This window comes from Dasypus novemcinctus, chromosome X (assembly GCF_030445035.2).
Source record: "Dasypus novemcinctus isolate mDasNov1 chromosome X, mDasNov1.1.hap2, whole genome shotgun sequence".
NCBI classification, from domain to species: Eukaryota; Metazoa; Chordata; class Mammalia; order Cingulata; family Dasypodidae; genus Dasypus; species Dasypus novemcinctus.
This window is the reverse complement of record NC_080704.1, coordinates 123,536,785-123,559,295: the sequence shown is the minus strand read 5'-3', so window position 1 is coordinate 123,559,295 and position 22,511 is coordinate 123,536,785. Positions and strand designations below refer to the sequence as shown.

The following is a 22,511-nucleotide window of genomic DNA, read 5'->3' as shown; positions in this document are numbered from 1 at the left end:
ATTGGTTCCATCTATTCAATACCTCTTTGCCCCTCCCATTAGGGCCCACAGTGACAGTCAATCTTCATTGCTTGAAGGGCCATGTTCAGAGATACTTGCAACAGTGTTGAGGGCTTGACATGGTCAACTGCCCTAATGCCCTGCGAGCCACCATTTCTCTCAAGAGATACAATTCCGTCTATTTGAGGGCATCAGTCCTCCCCAGGATGTGAGTATACCTTCACTCTCATTATATGGGTCTCTATCCAATGATATAACCCACTATGGCAAAATGAACATTCACATATTCCCTAGGAGCCTGTCCTGTGTCAGATTATCCCCTTTAAGCATATTAAACAGGTAATCTTCCTTGTTATATTTTTTAAAAAGTTTTCTCAGCATTATACTCTCAACCAAATACCTGACAATCTCCTATGTTCGTATATTGCCCCACCCTCCCCCCAATTTCTTGGGCAATAATACCCATCCTAACATCCCTAGCCCCCTTCAAGCCCGCAAAGCCCCACCCAAAGGTAACTTTATTCCCCCATTTTATCCCTTCCTTGTACAAATTACAAATACCTCCAGCTTATCATAATTTTCACCCATGTAGGTGTCAGCTTACATCCTTCCTCTACCCCCCAATTTCCTGTAAGCCTATCATGCAATCTCTAGCTCTCTGAGGCAGCTTGGTTTACTTATTTCATATCATTCAGGTCATGTAGTATTTGTCCTTCACTGGTTGGGTTGCTTCACTCAGCATAAGGTTTTCAAGATTCATCCATGTTATCACGTGTGTTTGTAGGGTATTCATTCTTAAAACTGAGAAGTATTTCATTGTATATATATTTATATATATATATACCACATTTTATTCATCCATTCGTCCTCCACATCCTCAAAAGAGAGCCTACACAATGGGAGAAAATATTTGGTAACCATATATCTGATAGGAGACTTATAACCTGCATATATAAAGAACTCCTACACCTTGAAAATAAAAAGATAAATAATCCATTTCAAAAATGGGAAAAAGATTTAAACAGACACTCTTTTGACTTTCTTGACAAATTCCTTTGATGTGCAGAAGGCTTTAATTTTTTTTAAAGATTTATTTATTTATTTATTTATTTATTTAATTCCCCCCCCTCCCCCAGTTGTCTGGTTTTTTTTTTTCTGTGTCTTTTTGCTGCGTCTTGTTTCTTTGTCCGCTTCTGTTGTTGTCAGCGGCACGGGAAGTGTGGGCGGCGCCATTCCTCGGCAGGCTGCTCCCTCCTTCGCGCTGGGCGGCTCTCCCTATGGGTGCACTCCTTGCGCGTGGGGCTCCCCTACGCAGGGGACACCACTGTGTGGCACGGCACTCCTTGTGCGCATCAGCACTGCGCATGGGCTAGCTCCACACGGGTCAAGGAGGCCTGGGGCTTGAACCGTGGACCTCCCATGTGATAGACCGACACCCTAACCACTGGGCCAAAGTCGGTTTCCCAGAAGGCTTTAATTTTGACGAAGTCCCACTTATCTATTTGTGCTTTTGCAGCTCCTGCTTTTGTTGTGAAGTTCATGAAGCCATTTCCTATTACAAGGTCCTGTAAATGCTTCCCTACACTGCTTTCCAAAGTTTTATGGTCTTGGCTCTTATATTTAGGTCTTTGATCCATCTTGAGGTGATTTTTGTATAAGGTGTGAGTTGGTAATCCTCTTTCATTCTTTTACATATGGTTATCCAGTTCTCCAGGCACCATTTGTTGAATAGGGCATTCCCTGGTGAGACGGTTTGGTGGCTGTATTGAATATTATATGACTATATATATGAGGATCTTTATCAGAACTCTCAATTCAGTTTCTTTGTGCCAATACCATGCTGTTTTCACTACTGTAGCTTTGCAGTATGTTTTGAAGTCAGGTAGTGTAATTCTTCCAGTTTCATTTTTCTTTTTTGAATATGTCTTTGACTATTCGAGGCCTCTTTCCTTTCCAAATAAATTTCATAACTAGTTTTTCTAGTTTATTAAAGAATGCTGTGTTGATTTTTATTGGGATTGCATTGAATGTGTAGATCAGTTTTGGCTGGATAGACATCTTAATAATATTTAGTCTTCCTATCCATGAACAGGGAATATTCTTCCATTTATTTAGGTCTTCTTTGATTTCCTTGAACAGTGTTGTGTAGTTCTCTGTGTAGAAGTTTTTTACATCTTTAGTTAAATTTTTCCTAGGCATTTGATTTTTTTAATTACTATTCTAAATGGTATTTGTTTCTTGATTTCCTTCTGAGCTTGCTCATTATTGGTGTACAGAAATGCTACTGATTTTTGCGCGTTCAACTTATAACGTGCGACTTTACTAAACTCATTTATGTGTTCTAGAAGCTTTGTTGTAGACCTCTCAGGGTTTTCTATGTATAGGATCATGTCATCTGCAAATAATGGCATTTTGACTTCTTCCTTTCCAATTTGAATGCCTTTTATATCTGGTTCTTGCCTCTGTGCTCGAGCAAGTACTTCTAACACAATGTTAAATAGAAGAGGTGATAGTGGGCATCCCTTGCCTTTTTCCTCATCTTAGAGGGAAGAATTTTAGGATTTCAACATTGTAAACGATGTTGTCTGTGGATTTTTCATATACACTCTTTATCATAATCAGAAAATTTCATTGTGTTACAATCTTTTGGAGTGTTTTTATCAAGAAATGGTGCTGTATTTTGTCAAATGCTTTTTCTGCCTCTATAGATATAATCATGTGATTTCTTTCCTTCAGTCTGTTTATGTGGTGTATTACATTGATTGATTTTCTTATGTTGAACCATCCTTGCATACCCGGAATGAATCCCACTTGGTCACGGTGTATAATTCTTTTACTGTGTTGTTGAATATGGTTAGCAAGTATGTTTTTGAGGATTTTTGCATTTAGGTTCATTAGAGAAATTGGTCCTTAATTTTCCTTTCTTGTGGTGTCTTTGTTGGCTTTGGTACTAGGGTAATGTTGGCATCATAGAATGAGTTAGGTAATGTTCCTTCTGTTTCAATATTTTGGAAAAGTTTCAGCAGGATTGGTTTTAGTTCTTTGTGGAATGTTTTGTAGAATTCACCTGTGAAGCCATCAGGCCCTGGGCTCTTTTTAGTTGGGAGGTTTTTAATGACTGATTCTATCTCTTTACTTGTGGTTGGTTTGTTGAGATCATCAGTTTCATCTTTCAGCAGTATAGGCTGCTTATGTGTTTCTAGGAATTAGTCCATTTCCTCTGAATTGTCCTTCTTGTTGGAATATAGTTTTTCATAGTATCCTTTTATGATAGTCTTTATTTCTGTGGGGTCAGTGGTGATATCTCCTTTCTCCTTTCTTATTTTGTGTGTTTTCACCTTCTTTCTTTTTTTCTTTGTTAGTCTCACTAAGGGTTTGTCAATTTTATTGATCTTCTCAAAGAACCAGCTCTTGGTCTTGTTTATCTTTTCAAGTGCTTTCTTATATTCTATTTCATTTAGTTCTGATCTTATTTTGTTATTTGTTTCTGTCTTCTTCCTGTGGGATAACTTTGTTGTTTATTTACTAATTCCTCCAAATGTGCAGTTCTTCCATTTTTGCTCTTTCTTCTTTTTTGATATATGAATTTATGTCTATAAATTTCCCTCTCAGTACTGCTTTTGCTGAATCCCATAAGTTTTGGTATATTATGTAATCATTTTCATTAGTTTCAATGTAGTTATTAATTTCTTTTGAGATTTCCTCTTTGACCCACTATTTTTCTTAGAGTGTGTTGTTTAATTTCCATATCTTGGTATGAAATCTGGCCCTCTGGCCCTTGCAGATTCCCAGCTTCACTCCACTGTCGTCAGAGATATGATTTTGTATGATTTCGATCTTTCTGAATTTATTGAGCCTTCTTTGTGGCCTAGCTTATGGTCTATCTTGGAGAATGATCCATGTGCACTTGAGAAAAATGTATATCCTGCTGTATTCGGGTGTAATGATCTGTATATGTCTATTTGATCCTGCTCCTCTAATATACTGTTCAAAGTTTTCGTTTCCTTATTGATTCTTTTTTGAGATATCTGTCCAAAGTTGATAGTGGTGTACTAATGTCTCCCACTATAATTGTTGAGGCATCTAGTCTTTCACTTGGTTTTTCCAGTGTTTGCCTCACATTTTTGGAAGTGACCTTGTTAGGAGCATAAATATTTATGTTTGTTCATTCTTCTTTAAAGATTTTCCCTTTGACTACTATGTAGTATCCATCTTTGTCTCTCACAACTGTTTTGCTTTTACAGTCTATTTTGTCTGATATTAATATACCTACTCCTGCCTTTTTTTGGTTACTGTTTGCTTGTAAGATTGTTTTCCAGCCATTCACTTTCAACCTCCATGAATCCCTCGGTCTAAGATGTGTTTCTTTTAGACAGCATATAGGTGGGTCATATTTCCTTATCCATTGTCCCAGTCTGAATTTTTTGATAGGTGAGTTTAATGCATTGACAGTCAGTGTTAAACAGCTTTCAAGGAATTATTCATGTTAGCCATATTTTGTGTGGACTAGTGTTTGTCATATTTTGGTTTGTTATTCCTTCTCTTTTTGTCTTTTTTGTTGCTCTTACACTCTCCTCCAACTCTGCCTCTCCTGTTTTTTTCTTTCTTCTTGCAGAACTCCCTTCATTATTTCTTGTAGGGCAGGATTCTTCTTGGCATACTCTTTCAATTTCTGTTTATCTGTGAATATTTTGAACTCTCCATCATTTTTGAATGCTAGTTTAGCTGGGTAGAGTTTTCTTGGTTGAAACTATTTTTCTTTTAGTACCTTGACTATCATACCTCTGCTTTCTTTCCTCCATGGTTTCAGATGAGAAATTAGCACTTAATCTTATGGAGCCTCTCTTGTATATGATGGTTTTCTTTTCTCTTACTGCTTTTATAATTTTCTCTTTGTCTTGAGCATTGGATATTTTGACAAGTATATGTCTTCGGGTGGGCCTGTTGGGATCTATGGTGTTTGCGGTGCGTTGTGCTTCCTGGACATATACCTCCATCTCTCTCAGTAGATTTTGGAAGTTTTCAGCCATTATTTCCTCCAACACGCCTTCTGTCCCCTTTCCCTTACCTTTTTCTTCTGGGATGCCTATAATATATATGTTTGTGCATTTTGCATTGTCATTCAGGTCCCTAAGTCCTAGCTGGATTTTTTCCATCTTTTTATCGATCAGTTCTACTATCTGATTTCAGGATGTACTGTCTTCCACGTCGCTAATTCTCTTCTCTGCCTCTTCTAATCTGCTGCTGTTTGCTGAGAATATATTTTTGGTTTCTTGAACTGTGTTTTTCATCACCATCCTATCTGTTAATTTTTTGCGTATGTCTGCAATTTCCTCTCCAAGTGTTTTCTTCATATTGTTAAACTCTTCCTTTATTTCATTAAGTTGGTCTCTAATATATGTTTTGAGAATTTTAATTACTTGTCCAATATTCTGCTCCCCTTCCTGATTTTTAGTTTGTTCATTGGATTCAGCCATGTTTTCCTGATTATTAGTTTCGTTTGTATTTTTTTTTCCATCTGGTCATGATTTTATCTTGATGGGCTTAATCAGTTCCTTAGCTTCTTTGTCTAGTCTTGGGGATTAATTAATTGTTGTTCGTGTGTAAGTGTTATGTCTTCTCTTTGTCACTTTGTTCTTCTTATTCTATTTTCTTGTTGCTGGATTAGTTCAATTTGAAGGAAAATTTTAGCGCCAGCGAAAGCAAAATGAATAAGAAAAGAAAATGTGTAAAGTAGTATTGGTAGTAAATGTTAACAGAGCAACAATGTGAGATTTGGGATAATGGATATTAGACTCATGTAAGTTGTGCAGAGTTACAGTTATAAGTAGAATACCTATAATGAGACAGTCAACTGAATATGGGGAGGAATATGGTATGAATTAAGAAGCAGTGTTTTCATGACAGAGGGAAAGAGAAAAGAAAGTCAATAAGAGCGGATAAAAGACAGAAAACAGAACAAAGGTATTAGAAATTAAAAGTTAGACAATTTTGGGGGCCAGAGAAAGGGATGTAGAATGTAAGAGAAACAGTAGATGGTGAAGAATAGCAAGCTGTGGGTGAAATTGGATAATGTAGGTGGCCAAAATCAATACACACAGAAAAGAGGAAATGGAGGATGAAGAAACGCAGCAAGTTTGAAGTGCTCCCTGTAGCACCTATTATATTAAAAAAATAAAATAAGAAGAAAAAGAGAGAAAAGAAAAAAAGAGAAGGGAAAAAGGGGGTGGACAAAGAAAAGGGGGGTGGGAAACAAGTAAGAAAAAGAAAAGGAGAAAAAAACCCCTAAATAAATGAAAAAGTACCTTGGGGCATAAAATGGGAGAAAAGACCAGGGGACAATGCAACATTATCAACCAAGACAAAAAAAAGAAAAAAAGAAAAAAAACACACGCTGAGGGCTAGGGTAATCAAAGACCTCAGTTGGACCTCAGGGCATGGTAGATTCAGGGATGGGAAGTCTATGCCACTGCAGACTCAGGGTGTGTGAATCTCTAGAGTGTGGGACACCAGGGTTTAGGGGACACAGATCTGGGAACCACACATCCAGTTAACAGGGGGCCTGGGAGCACCGCTGCACAGCGTTCAGGGATCCTCACAGCTGGGCGCCAGCCCTAGGTGAGAAGTCCCACCTTCAACCTCTGACTTCCGTGTCAGAAACTTAAAATTCCACCTCTCACAAGAATCTCTTTCTGTCATTGCCTCACCAAATCGACACCCAGACACCTCCTGCTCTGCAAACCCCCAAAACAGCCCTCTCAGGGTTTGGGAGCGCGGCTGCACTACAAAGATTTCAGGGACTGCCGTTGATAGGCCACCAGCCGTAGCGGGAGGGGTTCCACCTACAACTTCTGACCTCTGTGTCAGAAACCGAAAGTTCCACCTCTTGCAAGAATCTTTTCTGTCACTGTCTCACCAAATCAACATCCATACACTTCCTGCCCTGCAAGCCCCCGAAACAGCCCTCTCAGGGTTTGGGAACACACCACACAACAAAGATCCCAGGCATCGCTATGGCCTGGCCACCAGCCCTAGTGGGGGGGCTCCACCCAGAACCTCTTACCTCTATGTCAGGAACCCAAAATTCCACCTCTTGCAAGATTCTCCTCCTTTGCTGTTTCACCAAATCGACTTCCAGACACCTCCTGCCCTGCATGCCCCTGAAACAGCCCACTCAGGGCTTGGGAACTTCTCAGCACAGCAAAGCCTTCAGGAATCACAGCCGCTGGGCCGCCAGCCCCAGGGGGAAGGATCCCGCCCACAACCCCGACCTCTGTGAAAGAGATCCAAAATTCTACCTCTTGTAAGAATCTCTTCTGTCACCGTCCCACTAAATTGATGTCCAAACACCTCCTTCCTTGGAAGCACCCGAAACAGCCTGGTCCAGCAGGAATCCGACCCTACTCAGCCATTTCTTTGCTGGAGAGATTATGAAGTGCACTCACTCAGATGCCATCTTGCCCCGCCTCCTACATTCTTTTTAAGCTCTCATGGAACCTTCTCCAGGATAGACCACAATTTGGATCACACAACAGGTGTTAATACATTAAGAAATTTTGAAGTTATACAAAACACTTTATCAGGTCATAACAGAATGAAGCTAGAATTAATGACAGATGGAATTGAGAGAATTAATAAATATATGGAGATTAAAAAATAGACTTTTAAATCATTGAGTCAAAGGACATTGCAAGGAATTCGGTAAATAGCTTGAGAGAAGTGAAAACAAGAACACAGTATACCAAAACATATGGGACTTTGCCAAGGCAGTCCTGAGAGTGGACTTTATAGCCCTCAATGCTTAATTAATAAAGAAGAAACAGCCAATATCGAAGACGTAACCGCACTCCTGGAGGAACTAGAAAAAGAACAACAAACTACTCCCAAGTCAACCCAAAGGAAAGAAAGAAAATTACCAGAGCAGAAAAGAATGTAATTGAGAACAGCAACAACAAAAAAACAACAGTAAATTCCAAAAGTTGTTTCTTTTACAAGATCAACAAAATCGACAAACCCTTAGGTAGACTGATGAAGGAAAATAAAGAAGGTGCAAATAAAGTCAGAAATGAGAGACTAGACATTGCTACTGACCCTGAAGAAATAAAATCGCTTTTAAGAGGATATTATGAACAGTTGTACACCCAAAAATAGACAATGTAGATGAGAAGGACAAATTCCTAGAAAGTATCAAACAACCTACACTGCCCTAAAGAAACAGGTAAAGAGATTGAAAGAGTCATCTAACACCTCTGAAAGATGAAAAGCTCTGGACCAGATGGCTTCACAGGAGAATTTTACCAGTAAGACAACAAAATCTTATACCAGTCTTACTCAAGTTCTTCCAAAAAAATGGAAGAACAAAGAATGCTGTTAAACTCACTCTGTGATACCAACTTACTGATAATACCAAATTCAGATAAAGATTCTATTATAAGAACATTACAGACTAATATTTCTAATGAATATGTATGCAAAATCTTCAACAAAATCCTTGCAAATTGAATCCAAAAGTACATTGAAACATTTATACACCACAATCAAGTGGGTTTTATCCCAAGTATGAAAGGGCTTTTCAATGAGAAAAATCAATTAGTGTAATAAACAATGGTAATAATTTGAAGAAGTAAAATCACATGATCCTCTTGATTGATACAGAAAAGGCATTTGAGAAAATATAGTGGCTTTTCTTGATTAAAAACATTCTAAAAGATAAGAATAGGTAGAAGCTTTCTCAATATGATAAATTGCATATATTAAAAACCTAGAGGTGGAACACAAAGGAGAGCAAGATTGTGGTGGATTAAGGAGCTCCTCAAGTCAGCTTCTGCTACAGGGCACTAAGTAAACACCCAGAGCTAACTGGAGATAGCTGAAGCACCTGTTTGGGGGCTCCAGGAGACCAGAAAACATACCTGTCAAAACAGAAGGGGGAGACTGCCCATCTGCAGAGAATGTTCGTAAGTAGAGTGCTCCATGCCATGGATGCCAGTGCCCATCCTCCACTGGAGGGACAAGCCACCTTGGAAGCTGTTCTGAGGCTGAAATTGAAAGCTCCACTTCTCAAAATTGGGGTGGAAGAGACGATTGAGCTGCAACTTCAGCTATTGATGAGTAAATTAAGTGGGCTAATGTATAATTCTGAGAACAGCTTAGGTTTGAGCCAGTCCAGTCAGAATGAGGCCAGTAGCCACCATCTTAACTCTATGCCTGGCATGAGGAGAAGTGGGGTGGACTGAAAATCACAGTGCCGGTAGGGTCCAGCTTCTTTCCACCCAGATCAGATTGCAGTTCTAGTCTAGGCACCAGTGCCACCTCCGGCAAGGAGGAAGCTGGGGGACCTTCACCAGCCTCTCCAGGAAATAACTGGCCAAGCTGCAGAGGTTGGTGATCATCCTACTCTGGTGGCATGTTCTGCCGAAGGAGCTGTTCTGTGACTGGAATTTAAAGCTCCATTTCCCAGAAACAGGGAAGGAGGTGATGTTTGGCCACTGATTTCAGCCACTGATTGGTGGATTCGTTTGGTTAGAGTATAACCCTAAGAACAGCTAAAATTTGAATTTGTTCAGATGGAAAAGAGGTTGGTAGCCACACTTTTGACTCCACCCCCACATGAGGGGAAGCCAGGCTGATCGAAAATCACAGTGACAGTAGGAACCAGTTTCCTTCACCCATATCAACCTGCAGCCCCAGCCTAGGCATCAGCCCACCCTTTGGAAGGGAGGAAGCTGGCAGGCCCTCCACCAGCCTCTCCATGTAACTACAGGTACATTTGGTTGACACAGACTGAAAATATGAAGTCTACCGGGTCAACCACCATGATCTTGGACCACACTGCATAGATTGCTGCCCACACTTTCAGCTCCATCCCCCCCCCCCCCCAGGAAGAGGGGAAAGGGATGTGAAGCTTCATCAGTTTCTTTGGGAAACTAGAGTCTAGACCTGCACTACTTGGATTATTTCATAAAGCTGTAACTCTGTCCCTACCTCTGGCAAAGTAGAAAGTTGGGAGAAGCTTCATCGGTCACTGGTTTAATGAAGGCAGCCTGAGCCTCCACAGCTTATAGCACCAGCTACATTCTTACTTCCTACTGCACAACCAACAAGGGAGAAAGGGCAGGAAGCTCTAAACTAAAGAGAAAAACTGTACCTAGAATAAATACTTTAGTAAGCCAGGTGCCAAGGCACCAAAAAAAATTACAACCCACACCAAGAAACAGTAAATATGGCCCATTTAATGGAACAAGATAAGTCTACAGATGAGAAAAAGGAGTTCAGACAAATAATTATAGATGTTCAAACAAATCTTCTTAATAAATTCAATGAGAAGGGAAAAGAGATTAATGGTATTAAGAAGACGTTGGATGAGCACAAACAAGAATTTGAAAGCATACATAGAAAAATAGCAGATCTTAAGGGAATGAAAGGTGTAATAAATGAAATTTAAAAAAAAAACAACAGTCATATAATTGCAGATTTGAAGAAGAAGAAGAAAGGACTGGTGAGTTTGAAGAAATGGCCTCTGAAAGTGAACATACAAAACAACAGATGAAGAAAAGAGTGGAAAAAATTAAACAAGGTTTTAGGGAAATAAATGACAGAAAAAGATGTGCAAACATACGTGTCATGGGTGTCCCAGAAGGAAAATAGAAGGAAAAAGGGGTAGAAGGCATATTTGAAGAAATAATGATAGAAAATTTCCCAACCCTATTGAAGGACATATATATCCATGTCCAAGAAGCATAACATGCTCCTGTCTAAAAAAAATCCAAAAGACCAACTACGATACACATACTAATCAGAATGTCATATGACAAAGACAGAGAGAATTCTGAGAACAGCAAGAGAAAAGAAATGCATAACATATAAAGAGTGATACCCTATAAGTTTAAGTGCTGATTTCTCACCAGAAACCATGGAGGCAAGAAGACAGTAGTATGATATATTTAAGATACTATAAGAGAAAAATTTCCAGCCAAGAATCTTATATCCGGCAAGATTGCCTTTCAAAAATGCAGGTGAGTTTAGGATATTCATAGATAAACAGAAACAGAGAATTTCTAACCAAGAGAACAGATTTTCAAGAAATTCTCAAGGGTATGCTACAGCCTGAAAAGAAAAGAAAGGAGAGAGAGGCCTAGAAGAGAGTCTAGAAATGAAGATTTATCAATAAAAGCAACGAAATGTGTCCAAAGAGTGGTGAAAATAAAATATGACAGATAAAACTCAAATAGATTAGAATAAACTTAACCAATGATGTAAATCACTTGTATTCAGAAAACTGTAGCTCAATGTTAAAAGAAACCAAAAAAGTCCTAAATAACTGGAAGAACTCTCCATGCTCATGGATTGGAAGACTAAGTAGCAGTAATGTCAGTTCTACTCAAATTGATATACAGATTAAATGCAATGTCCAAAAAAAGTCCACCAGCATTTTTTTAAATTGAAAACTTGATTATCAAATTTATTTTGAAGGATATGTGGTCCTGAATGGCCAGAAACATCTTAAAAGGAAAAGCAAACTCTATTCTCTAGACTTTAATCATATTACCTATCTCTGTTGGTAAAAACCACATGGTTTTGCATGGTACTGACATAAAGACAGAAACAAAGACCAATGGAACCAAACTGATAGTTCAGAAACAGACCATCGCATGTATGGTCAAGTGATTTTTGACTAGCTTATCCAACCCACTAGGCTCTGGAAGAACAGTCCATTCAACAAATGGGGCTGAAATAACTGGATATCCATAGCCAAAAGAAGGAAACGACTCCTATCTCACACCTTATCCAGAAGTCAACTCAAAACAGATTAAAAAACTAAAAATAAAAGCAATAACCATAAAGTTTCTAGAATTGTAGGACAATATCTTCAAGCCCTGGTGGTAGTTGGTGGATTCTGAAAGAAGATAAGAGGACTGATAAGGACTGTGGATGTTTAATGTGTGTAGCACTTTTAATTAGCTTTACTGTAAAAGTGTGGAAATGTGTAGAGTAGATGGTAACACATAGTAACAGCTAGTTTATAAATGGGGATGTGGCTGAAAATGGTTCTCTAGGTATGTAAATGCCAGTGAACAGAATGCTAGAGAATAATCTAGGAACAGAATAGCACAGTAAACCAAGAGGGAGATAAGAATTGTAATTTATGGTGCAGATGCAAGAGTGTGCTTTGTTAGCTAGAACAAATGCACATCACACTTGCAGGGTGTTGGGAATGTGGAGAAGCATGAGAAAGATAGAACTGGAGTGATTTCTAGACTGTGGTTAGCAGTAATAATATAATATTCTTGCATCTATGTCAAAGATGTACTATGTTGATAATGGGGCAGTATGGAAAATGTGTGCCAAATGTACACTATGGGTGTGGTAACAATCAGATGATATTTTATACTTTAAATATTTGATATTTTATACAAAGTATTTTATACTTTGAAACAAATGTTCCACCATTGTATTATGTTTTGATAGAGTGGTGTTGTTTCGGAATTCTGCACATGCGCATGATTGTTTTATAAGTTTACAAATTCTGTCATAAAAATATATATTTAAAAAATAATAGGGTGGGTTGGGGGAGGAATGCACCAAATATAAGATAGGGAGTATAATTACTAGTAAGAATTTGACAGTATTCTTTCATAATTTGTAACAAACATCACATGACAATGCAAGGTGTTAGTGGAAGGTTGATGTATGGGAACCCTATATGATGTTATGCGTTTTTGCTTTTTGTGTTCACAACTTTTACTATATACTTACTGTTTATGTATGTTCATATATAAATGAAATGAAGATTATAATAATAGGGATCTGGGGGAAAATACTTTGGTCTGTAGTAATATTTTGACAATCCTCTTTAATCATTAGTTAAAAAGGTTTAACAACAATGCAAGGTATGGTTAGGTGCGCGAGTCCTGTATGATGTTATATATGTTTGTTTTGTAAAATTCACATCTATTACTGTACACTTATTTTTTATGTAGGAGTGAGATAATTCAATAAATTAAAACAAACAAACAAAAAACAAAAACCCCTAGAGGTAGCATTATGCTCGACAGTGAAAGCCTGAACGCTTTCCTGCTGAGATTAGGAAAAGTACAGGGATGCCTACTGTCCCCACTGATATTCAGTATTGTGCTAGAAGTTCTAGCTGGAGCAATTAGACTAGTCAAATAAACTAAACGCACCCAAATAGTAAAGGAAGAGGTAAAACTGTCGCTATTCACTGATGATCATATCTTATATCTAGAAAATCCTGTAAAATGCACAACAAGCTACTGCAACTAATAGAGTATTTCAGCAAAGCGGCGAGATACAATATTAATATGCAAAAATCAGGAGCGTTTCTATATACCACTGAAGAACAATCTGAGGAGGAAATCAGAAAAAAGTACAGTCATGATAGCAATTAAAATAATGAAATATTTAAGATAAACTTAGTGAAAGATGTAAAGGACCTGAGGTCAGAAAAGTACATTATTTTGCTAATAGAAACTGAAGAAGACTTATACAAATGGAATTCATTCTGTGTCTGGACTGGAAGACTAAGTATTATTAAGATTCTACCCAAACTGTTTTACAGATAGAATGCAATCCCAATAAAAATTCCAACTGAAATTGAATAGCCAATTACCAAATTTATTTGGAAGTAAGTTGCCCTTGATAGCAAAAAATGCCTTTAAAAAGAAGAACAAACTTGTGGGGCTCTTACTTCCTGACTTTGAATCATATTACTAAGGTAATTGCTAAAAACAGCAAGGTACTGGCATTAAGATAGATAGATTTCCAATGGGCCTGAGGTGAAAACTCAGAAAATGACCTTTACCTCTATGGTCAAGTGATACTTTACAAATTCATCCAGCCCACTCAGTTGGGCTTGAAGAGTCTATTCAGCAAATGGTGCCGGGTGAACTGTATATTCATACCAAAAGAAATAAAAGGACCCCTCTCTCACCCCTCACTCCTTATGCAAAAATTTCCTCAATGTGGATCAAGGACCTAAATATAAAAGCTAAGACTGTAAAAGTCCTAGGAAAACATCTTCAAGATCATTTGTTAGGCAGTAGTTTCTTAATACTCATCCTCTTTGCATAAGCGGCAGTAGAAAAAAGATGAGTAAATGGGAGTTTCTCAAAATGTAACAATTTGTTCTTCAAAAGACTTTGTCAAAAAAGTAAGAAGGCAGCCTAGTCAATGGGAGAAAGCATTTAACAACATATGTGTTATGGAATTTCTAGAAGAAAAGAAGGGAAAGGGGCAGAAAGACTATTTGAGGAAATAATGGTCCAAAATTTCCCCACTCTCATGAAAGACATGAATGCAAAGGACACGTAGTCAGACTTAGTGTGGATTTCTTTTTCAGAAACCATGGAGGCAAGAATCTAGTGGTATTATAATAATTAAGATTCTGAAAGAAGGAAAACTGCCAATCAAGAATACCTTATGCAACAAAACTCTCTTTCAGATATGATAGATGAAAATATTTATAGATAAACAAGCTAAAAGAGTTCATAATTAAGAATCGAAATCTCCAGGAAAAACTAAACAGAGTTCTGAAGGCAGAAAATAAATAACAAGAGGGAGAGGCTTGGTGGAAAGTGTAAAAGTGAAGACTATCAGAAAGGGAAACCAAATGAGTAAAAAGATAGATAAAAATAAGATATGACATATGAAAGCCAAAGGATATAATGAGTGAAGTAAGTAATGCCTTTACAGTATTAACATTGAATATTAATGTATTAAACTCCCCTTTCAAAATAGGCTGACAGAATCAATAAGAAAACACAAGCCATCCATATGCTGTCTCCATGAGACTAATCTTAGAATCAAGAATGTAAACAGATTGAAAATAAATGATTGTAAAATGATATTTCACACAAATAGTAACCAAAAGAGAGGAGGAGTAAGTATTTTATTGTTGAACAAAACAGACTTTAAATGCAAAGAAGTGATGAGATGCAGAAGGCCATTATGTATTAATAAGGGTAATAGACGTCTTTACAGTAATAGTTGGAAATTTCAACATGCACTGTTATATCAATAGATATATCAACTAGACAGGAGATCACTAAGTAAACAGAGAAATTGAACTGTAAGATAAACAAGTTGGACGTGAATGACACCTATAGGACATTGTATCCCAAATCAGCAGGTTATACGTTCTTCTCAAGAGCTCATGTATCTTTCTCCAGGATAGACCACATGTTGGATCACAAAAAAGCTCTTAATAAATTTAAGATTCTTGAAATAATAGAAAACACCTTCTCTGAAGTAATGGAATGAAGCTGGAAATCAACAATAGGTGTGAAAGTGGAAAATTCAAAAATACATGTAGGCTAAACAATAGGTAAATAATCAGTGGGCCAAAGTAAAAATTGCATGAGAAAAAAATAGATACCTTGAGATGAATGAAAATGAGAACACAAATTACCAGAACTTATAGAATACAGTGAAGGTAGTCTTGAGAAGGAAATTTATAATCTTAAATGCCTGTCTCAGGAAAAGAAGAAAGAGCTCAAATCAAAGACCTAACTCAACACATGGAGGAAGTAGAAAAAGAACAGGAAAATAATTGCAAAGCTAGGGAAAATAAAAAATAAAGGAGAATAGGGCAGGAATTAATGAAATTGAGAACAAAAGACAATAGACAGTATCAAGAAAACCAAAAGCTGATTCTTTGAGAAGATCAATAAGGTAGCAAACTTTTAGCTAGAATAAAAACTTTTAAAAAGACGAGTTAGAAAAATAAAATCAAGAATGAAAAGGGGGACAGTACTACTGACCGCACAGAAATAGAAGGGATCATAAGAAGATATTAGAAACTGTATGCCAACAAATTAGATAATCTAGATGAAATGGACAAATTTCTAAAAAGTTACAGATAACTTACATTGGTTTTACAAGAAATAGTGGGTATCAACAATCCAATCTTAAGAGATTGAATCAGTCATATCTTTTAAAAAATGATAATTTAAAAAAATATTCCAGCAAAGAAAAGTCTAGGACCAGATGGCTTCACCAGTGAATACTACCAAACATTTTAAGAGAAATTAATACCAATCCTGTTTAAACTCTCTGAAAACATTCCAAAGAAGGGAAAACTACCCAACACCATTTTATGAAGCCACAGTCACCCAAATACTAAAGGCAGATAAAGATGCTACAAGAAAAGAATATTACAGATCAATCTATCTTTGAACAGAGGTGCAAAAATTCTCAACAAAATCCTTGCAAATTGAACCCAACAACATATTAAGAAAATTATATACTACGATCAAGTTGGTTTTATATCTGATATGCAAGAGTCATTCAATATAAGAAAATCAATTAGCATAACACTCCACATTAACAAATCTAAGGAACAATACCACATGATCTTCTCTATTGATGCAGAAAAGGTAATTGACAAAGTCCAGCATCCTTTATTGATTAAAACATTTCAAAAGATAGTTATAGAAGTATACTACCTCAACGTAGTAAAGGGCATATATGAAAATCCAACAACCAACATTATACTTGATAGGAAAGGTTGAAAGTTTTCCCTCTAAGATCAGAAACAAGACAAGGATGCTCACTGTCACTATTGTTATTCAAGATTGTGCTAGAAGCCTGTGTAGAGCAATTAGGCCAGAAAAAGAAATGAATGGCATCCAAAATTGGAAAAGAGGAAGTAAAACTCACTATCTGCACATGATGTGAACCTATATGTTGAAAATTCTTAAATATCTACAAGAAAGGTATTAGAGCTAATAAATTAGTACTGCAGAGTTGCAAGATACAAGATTAACATGTAAAAGTCAGTAGCGTTTCCATATACTAGTAATGCGCAAGCTGAGAAGGAAATTTAAAGAAATTCCCTTTACAATAACAACAAAAACAGTCTAGGACAGGGTTTCTTAAGCAGGTAAAGGTTTCAGGCAGTTCAGGAGCTGAAATTGAAAAAATTGAAAAAATTATCTTTATTTTCTCTGACCTTTAACTGAAATCTAACATTTCCTTCACTTATGAATTCATGCAATATAAAATTACTGTAGTATTCATTTTATCTGACTGGCAAAGGGGACCGTGGAACAAAAATGTTTTAGGAATTAATTTACACAGGAATGTAAAGTACCTATATTTAGAAAACAATAAAACACTGCTAAAAGAAATGAAAGAAGGCATAAACAAATGGAAAGATGTTCTGTGTTTATGAATTGGAAAACTAAACATCAAGAAGATGTCAATTCCACCCAAGTTGATTTATCGATTCAAAACAATTCCAGTCAAAATTCCAAAAGTCAAATCTGCCGAAATAGAAAAGTCAATTACTCAAATTATTTGGAAAGGAAAGGCATCATGAATAGCCAATAACATCTTTAAAAAGGTGAGCAATTTTGGAGGACTCATGCTTCCTGATCTTGAAGTGTATTATAAAGCTGCAGAGGTCATAATAGCATGTTATTGGAATATAGGTAGGCACATTGATTAAGGAATTTGAATTGAGAGTTTAGAAATATACCCTTATTTCTATGGTGAATGGATTTTTGATAATCCTACCAAGTTCCACTTTTCTGGGACAGAATAGTCTCTTCAACAAATGGTGCTAGAACTGGATATCCATAACCAAAAAATGAAGGAGGACACCTGTCTCAAACACCTTATACAAGAATCATCTCAAAATGTGTCGAAGGCCTAAACATAAAGCCAGGACATAAAACTCCTAGAAAACAATTTTGGGAAATGTCTAAAAGATCTTTTAATAGTTGGGGGGTCTCTTAAACCATATTTCCAATGTAAGAGCAACAAAAGAATAAATATACAAATATCCCACTTGTATATTTCTCCACAAAGGATTTTGTGAATTAAAAGGGCAGCCTAGTCGATGAATGAAATATTTGGAAATCACACATCCAACAGGCACCTAATATCATGATATATAAACAGACCCTACAACTCAATACTAAAAATACAAATGGCCTGCTTAAAAAGTGGTCAAATGACTTGATAGACATTTTTTCCAAAGAAGATATACAAGTTGCAAAAAAAAAAAAAAATGAAGAAGAAATGTTCAGTATCACTGGCTATTAGGGAAATGCAAATCAGAGCTACAATGACATATCATTTCACACCTACTAGACTGGCCACTATTAACAAAACAGGAAACTATTTAATGCAAGTGTTGGAGAGGATATGGGGAAATAGGAATGCTCATTCAGTGTTGGCCAGAATGTAAAATGGTACAATCACTGTGGAAATCTGTTTGGCAGTTCCTAAGGAGGTTAGACATAGGTCTTCCATGTTACCCAGCAATACCACTACTAGGTATACACCCAGAAGAACTGAGAGCAATGACACGAACAGTTATCTGTACACTGATGTTCATAGCAACATTATTCACGATTTTCTAAAGATGGAAATAACCCAGGTGCCCATCAGCCGATGAATGGATAAACAAACTGTAGTGTATACACACAATTGAATATTATTCAGCTTTAGAAAATAGGAAGTCGTGAAATATATGACCACATTAATGAACCTGGAGGACAATATGTTTAATGAAGTAAGCCAGCACAAAAAGACAAATACTGAATGATTTCGCTTTTATAAACTAAGTATAATGAGCAAACTCATGGAGTTAATAGCTAGAATATACGTCAGTAGAGAATAGAATGTGGTTCGATAATAGAAAGCTGAGGTTTAATCTGTGCAGAATTTGTAAAAAGTTGTAATAGTTTCGAAGTAGAAATGGTGAAGCACATAGTTAAGATTTCTGACAGTAGCTCTAACATACTGGTATGATAGTGGTTTGTTGTTTTTTTTTTTTGCTGTTTAATTTTCTTTTTTAAGGATTAATGAAAATGCTCTCATATTGGTTGAAATTATGATTGCACAACTCAGTGATTATACCAAATGCCACTGATTGTACACTTTAGATAAATTATATGGTTTATGAACAAAAAAATAAATAGGTTGGGTTGGGCAAAAATGCGCCAAATGCAAGATACAGACTACAGTTAGTAGTAATGCTTTGAGGATGCTTTTTCATAATTTGTTACAAATATTTCACAACAATGCAAATTATTGGTGGTGAAGTGATGTATGGGAGCCTTGTTTCTTATCCATGTTTGTTTCGTATGTTTACAACTTTTACTATATACTGATTATTTATGTACATATATGCATGCATGATTTACTTCAATAAACTTTTTATTAAAATAGAAAGAAAAAAGGAAAAAAAAAACACCCACAAAATTGCTCTTCTCATTTTATCCTTTCCCTCTCTCCCACTCCCCTCTATTTGCCATTAATTCCTGTTGTTCTGAGCACATGCCAGGCATACTCTCATTAGGGTCATTACATTTATTTTTCTGTAAGTCTGGAGTACTTCTTTCGTATATAATGGCATGGTTCACCCTCTCAACTCTGACCACAGTTTTCTCAAATGTCTCCTTTTATATTAGACAATCTTAATTGCTGAAATCTGCACTCATACTCATACTGCCATTTTCCTGTCCCCTGATCATTTTGCTTCTTTTTCCTCAGAGCATTTATTACCTTCTAGCATATTATATAATCTACTTCCCTTACTAGAATGTATGCTCCCTGGGGAATTGTGAGGACAGGAATATTTGTTTTCTTCCTTGATGTGCCCCCAGCACCTAGAAGAGTGCTTAGCAAATAGTTGGTACTTGATTAATATTTCTTGTTGAATGAACATGCCTTACATATCATTTGAAAGAAGTATGTAGAATACATTTTACTACTTATCTGTAGCTCTATTTGATTCTCTCCTACATGTACTTAATATTGTCTTAGTTTGCTAAAGGCCACAAGTGCAAAATATCAGAAATGTGGTGACTTTTGTAATGGGAATTTATTATTGTAGAAGTTTACAATTCCAAGGTTATGAAAATGTCCAAGTCAAGACAACATCAAGATACAGTCTCACCAAAGTTGGCTGCTTGTGATCCTTGACTCCTGCCACATGGCTAGGCAAAATGGCCCTCAGTCTTTGCTGAGGTCTCTGCCTTTCCCTCCAGGCTCACTTTCTCCCTGGGCTCAACTAGGGGTGATCAGACACATGGCTGTCTCTCCCTTCTCCTCTGGGACTCATTGCTTCAGCTTTGGGCTGCTCCTGGATTCCAGCCTCCATTCTCTCCCTTAGCTTCCTGGGGTTTCTCTGTTTTTCTGTGGCTGCAGGTGATCCTGGAGTGCTCTCTTACTTGGCAGGGTAAAATGGCAGTTTTTCCTCTCCCCCTACCTCATATTTTATAGGAATCCAGTAAAGAATTAAGATACACCCTTGGTTCTGCAAGCTAATCAACCACCCTTAACTAAGGCAATCTAATAATAAATGATCAATCAAAAGTTGAGCTGAATCTAATAAAAAGGCCCCATTCACAAGGAATTTACAGGCACAAGAGTGGGTTCCCTTTAATTGCAGTATTTTCAGTGGTCAAAGAAAGACTCACTCGAGGACATTCCATCCTCTGGATCCCAAAATACATGTTCTTTCCGTATACAAAATATGTTCATTCCATCACAATATTACAAAAGCCTTAAATCCTTTCAGCAACAGTGTTAAGTACAAATCTCATCAAAATCATGTATCATGCAGTCTGTCTTGGAGCACAATGCCCCTCTGGCTGTAGACATGTGAAACTTTGAATATAAGTTATTTGCATCCAATATACTAAGGACGGACATTCATAGAATAATATTCCCATTACCAAAGGGAGAAATTGGAAGGATATGGTTCATAGGTTCTAAACAGTTGCATAAACCTGCAGGGCAAACACCATTAGATTTCAAGGTCTGAGAATCATCTATAGAACTATTTTTTTCTCCTTGGGGCCTTACATAGTGGGAGTCCTCATCCTTGTTAGGGATTGCCCAACTGTCACTTTCTCATTTCTACAAATAATCAAGCATCCAGGTGGTGACCAAGCTCCGGGATCCACCCTCCAAGAACACTGGGGCAATGGCTATATTCTCCCCAATCTCTGGGGCACAGACCTACCCCTCTCAAAAAATGGGGCTGTGATCTAATCCCTGGGAATGTGCCCCACCATCTCTGAAGCTTGGGGTGCTAACACTGTCCCTGAACAGTGGTACAGAAGGCCTAACCACTTCAGTGCTGGAGCAAACTCGCCCTTTCTGCATGTGTGGGTGGGATCCCTTTCTTGGCCCTAGAATATGTCTTAAATCCAGACTTCAATTTCTACAGTTTTGCCTTTGAAGTCAATTTTATGTAAGTGTCTCCCTTTTCTGTCCCTTTTAGTCTAGACTGACTGTGGTTTCGTTCATACAGATCTTGCAAAAATATTGTTGGTTTCACATGAAGTTCACAGGGGTCCCAAACATCAGACAATATGAATTTCCACAAAGCCTTTCTGGATAACTGCATTTCCAGTCCTAAATTGCAAAGTCTAAGTATGGCTCCAAGTTCAGTTCAGTCTTCACATGGGACACTATTCTCTGGAGACTTGTTACCCAGAAGCTCAGAATTTCTCGAACCACCAATTCTGGTTTCTTTGTGTTCAGGCATTCAGTTATCAGCTTATCCCTTTCTCTCACCTTTTGCTATAAGCTGCAAGGAGAAGTCAGGCTGTACTTTCTACATTTATTTTAGAAATCTTAGATAAATGTCCAAGCTTATCACTTTCAAATTCTGCCTTCCATCTAACATCAAGAGTCAATTATACCAAGTTCTCTGCAACTTTAAAACAAGGATTGCCTTTCCTCCAGAATCTAATTATATGTTCATCATTTCTTTTTCGTACATCATATGTAGTACCTTTATATCCATATTCAACCAACAGTCTCTTCAAAGTAATCTAGGCCTTTTCTATCAGGTATCTCACAATTCTTCCAGAATCTTCTCCAAAACCATTTATAAGACCTTCCGAATATATTGGATATTTGCAAGCGTCAGCATGCCACTCTCTGGGTACCAGTTTCTGTCTTATTTGGCTAAAGGCTGCCATTGCAAAATACTAGAAATGTCTTGGCTTTTATAATGGAAATTTATTAGGGTAGAAATTTAAAATTCCTAAGTCTATGAATATGTCCAAGTCAAAGCATCATCAAAGATGCAGTCTCACTAAAGGTTGGCTGCTGGTGATCCTGGACTTCTGCTACGTGACCAGGCAAAATGGCCCCTGGACACTGCTGAGGTCTCTGCCTTTCCCTCCAGGCTCACTTTCTTCCTGAACTCAGCTGTGGGCCATCAGGCACATGCCTTGTGTCTCTTCTCTCCTGTGGGATGTGCTGCTTCAGCTCTGGGCTGCTGATTCCAGCCTCCAAGCTCTCTCTCTCAGCCTTTTGAGATTTCTCTGGGGTTTTTTTTTTTTTGCTGCAGGTGATGCTGGAGTGCTTTCTCACATGGCAGGGTGAAATGTCAGTTTTCCCTCTCCTCAGTTTATATAGGACTCCAGTAAAGGATTAAGACACAAACTGGTTCCTACAGTCTAATGAAAGTTCCTTAACTGAAGTGATCTAATCAAAAGGTCCACGTTCACAATGGGTTTCCA

The 22,511-nt window shown here is 37.4% G+C and overlaps 1 protein-coding gene across 6 annotated transcripts in view; it reads left to right on the top strand.

The window, feature by feature from the left end:
• LRCH2 (leucine rich repeats and calponin homology domain containing 2) overlaps positions 1-22,511 on the top strand; it is a 200,779-nt gene that overhangs the window by 56,933 nt on the left and 121,335 nt on the right. The window lies entirely within an intron of this gene.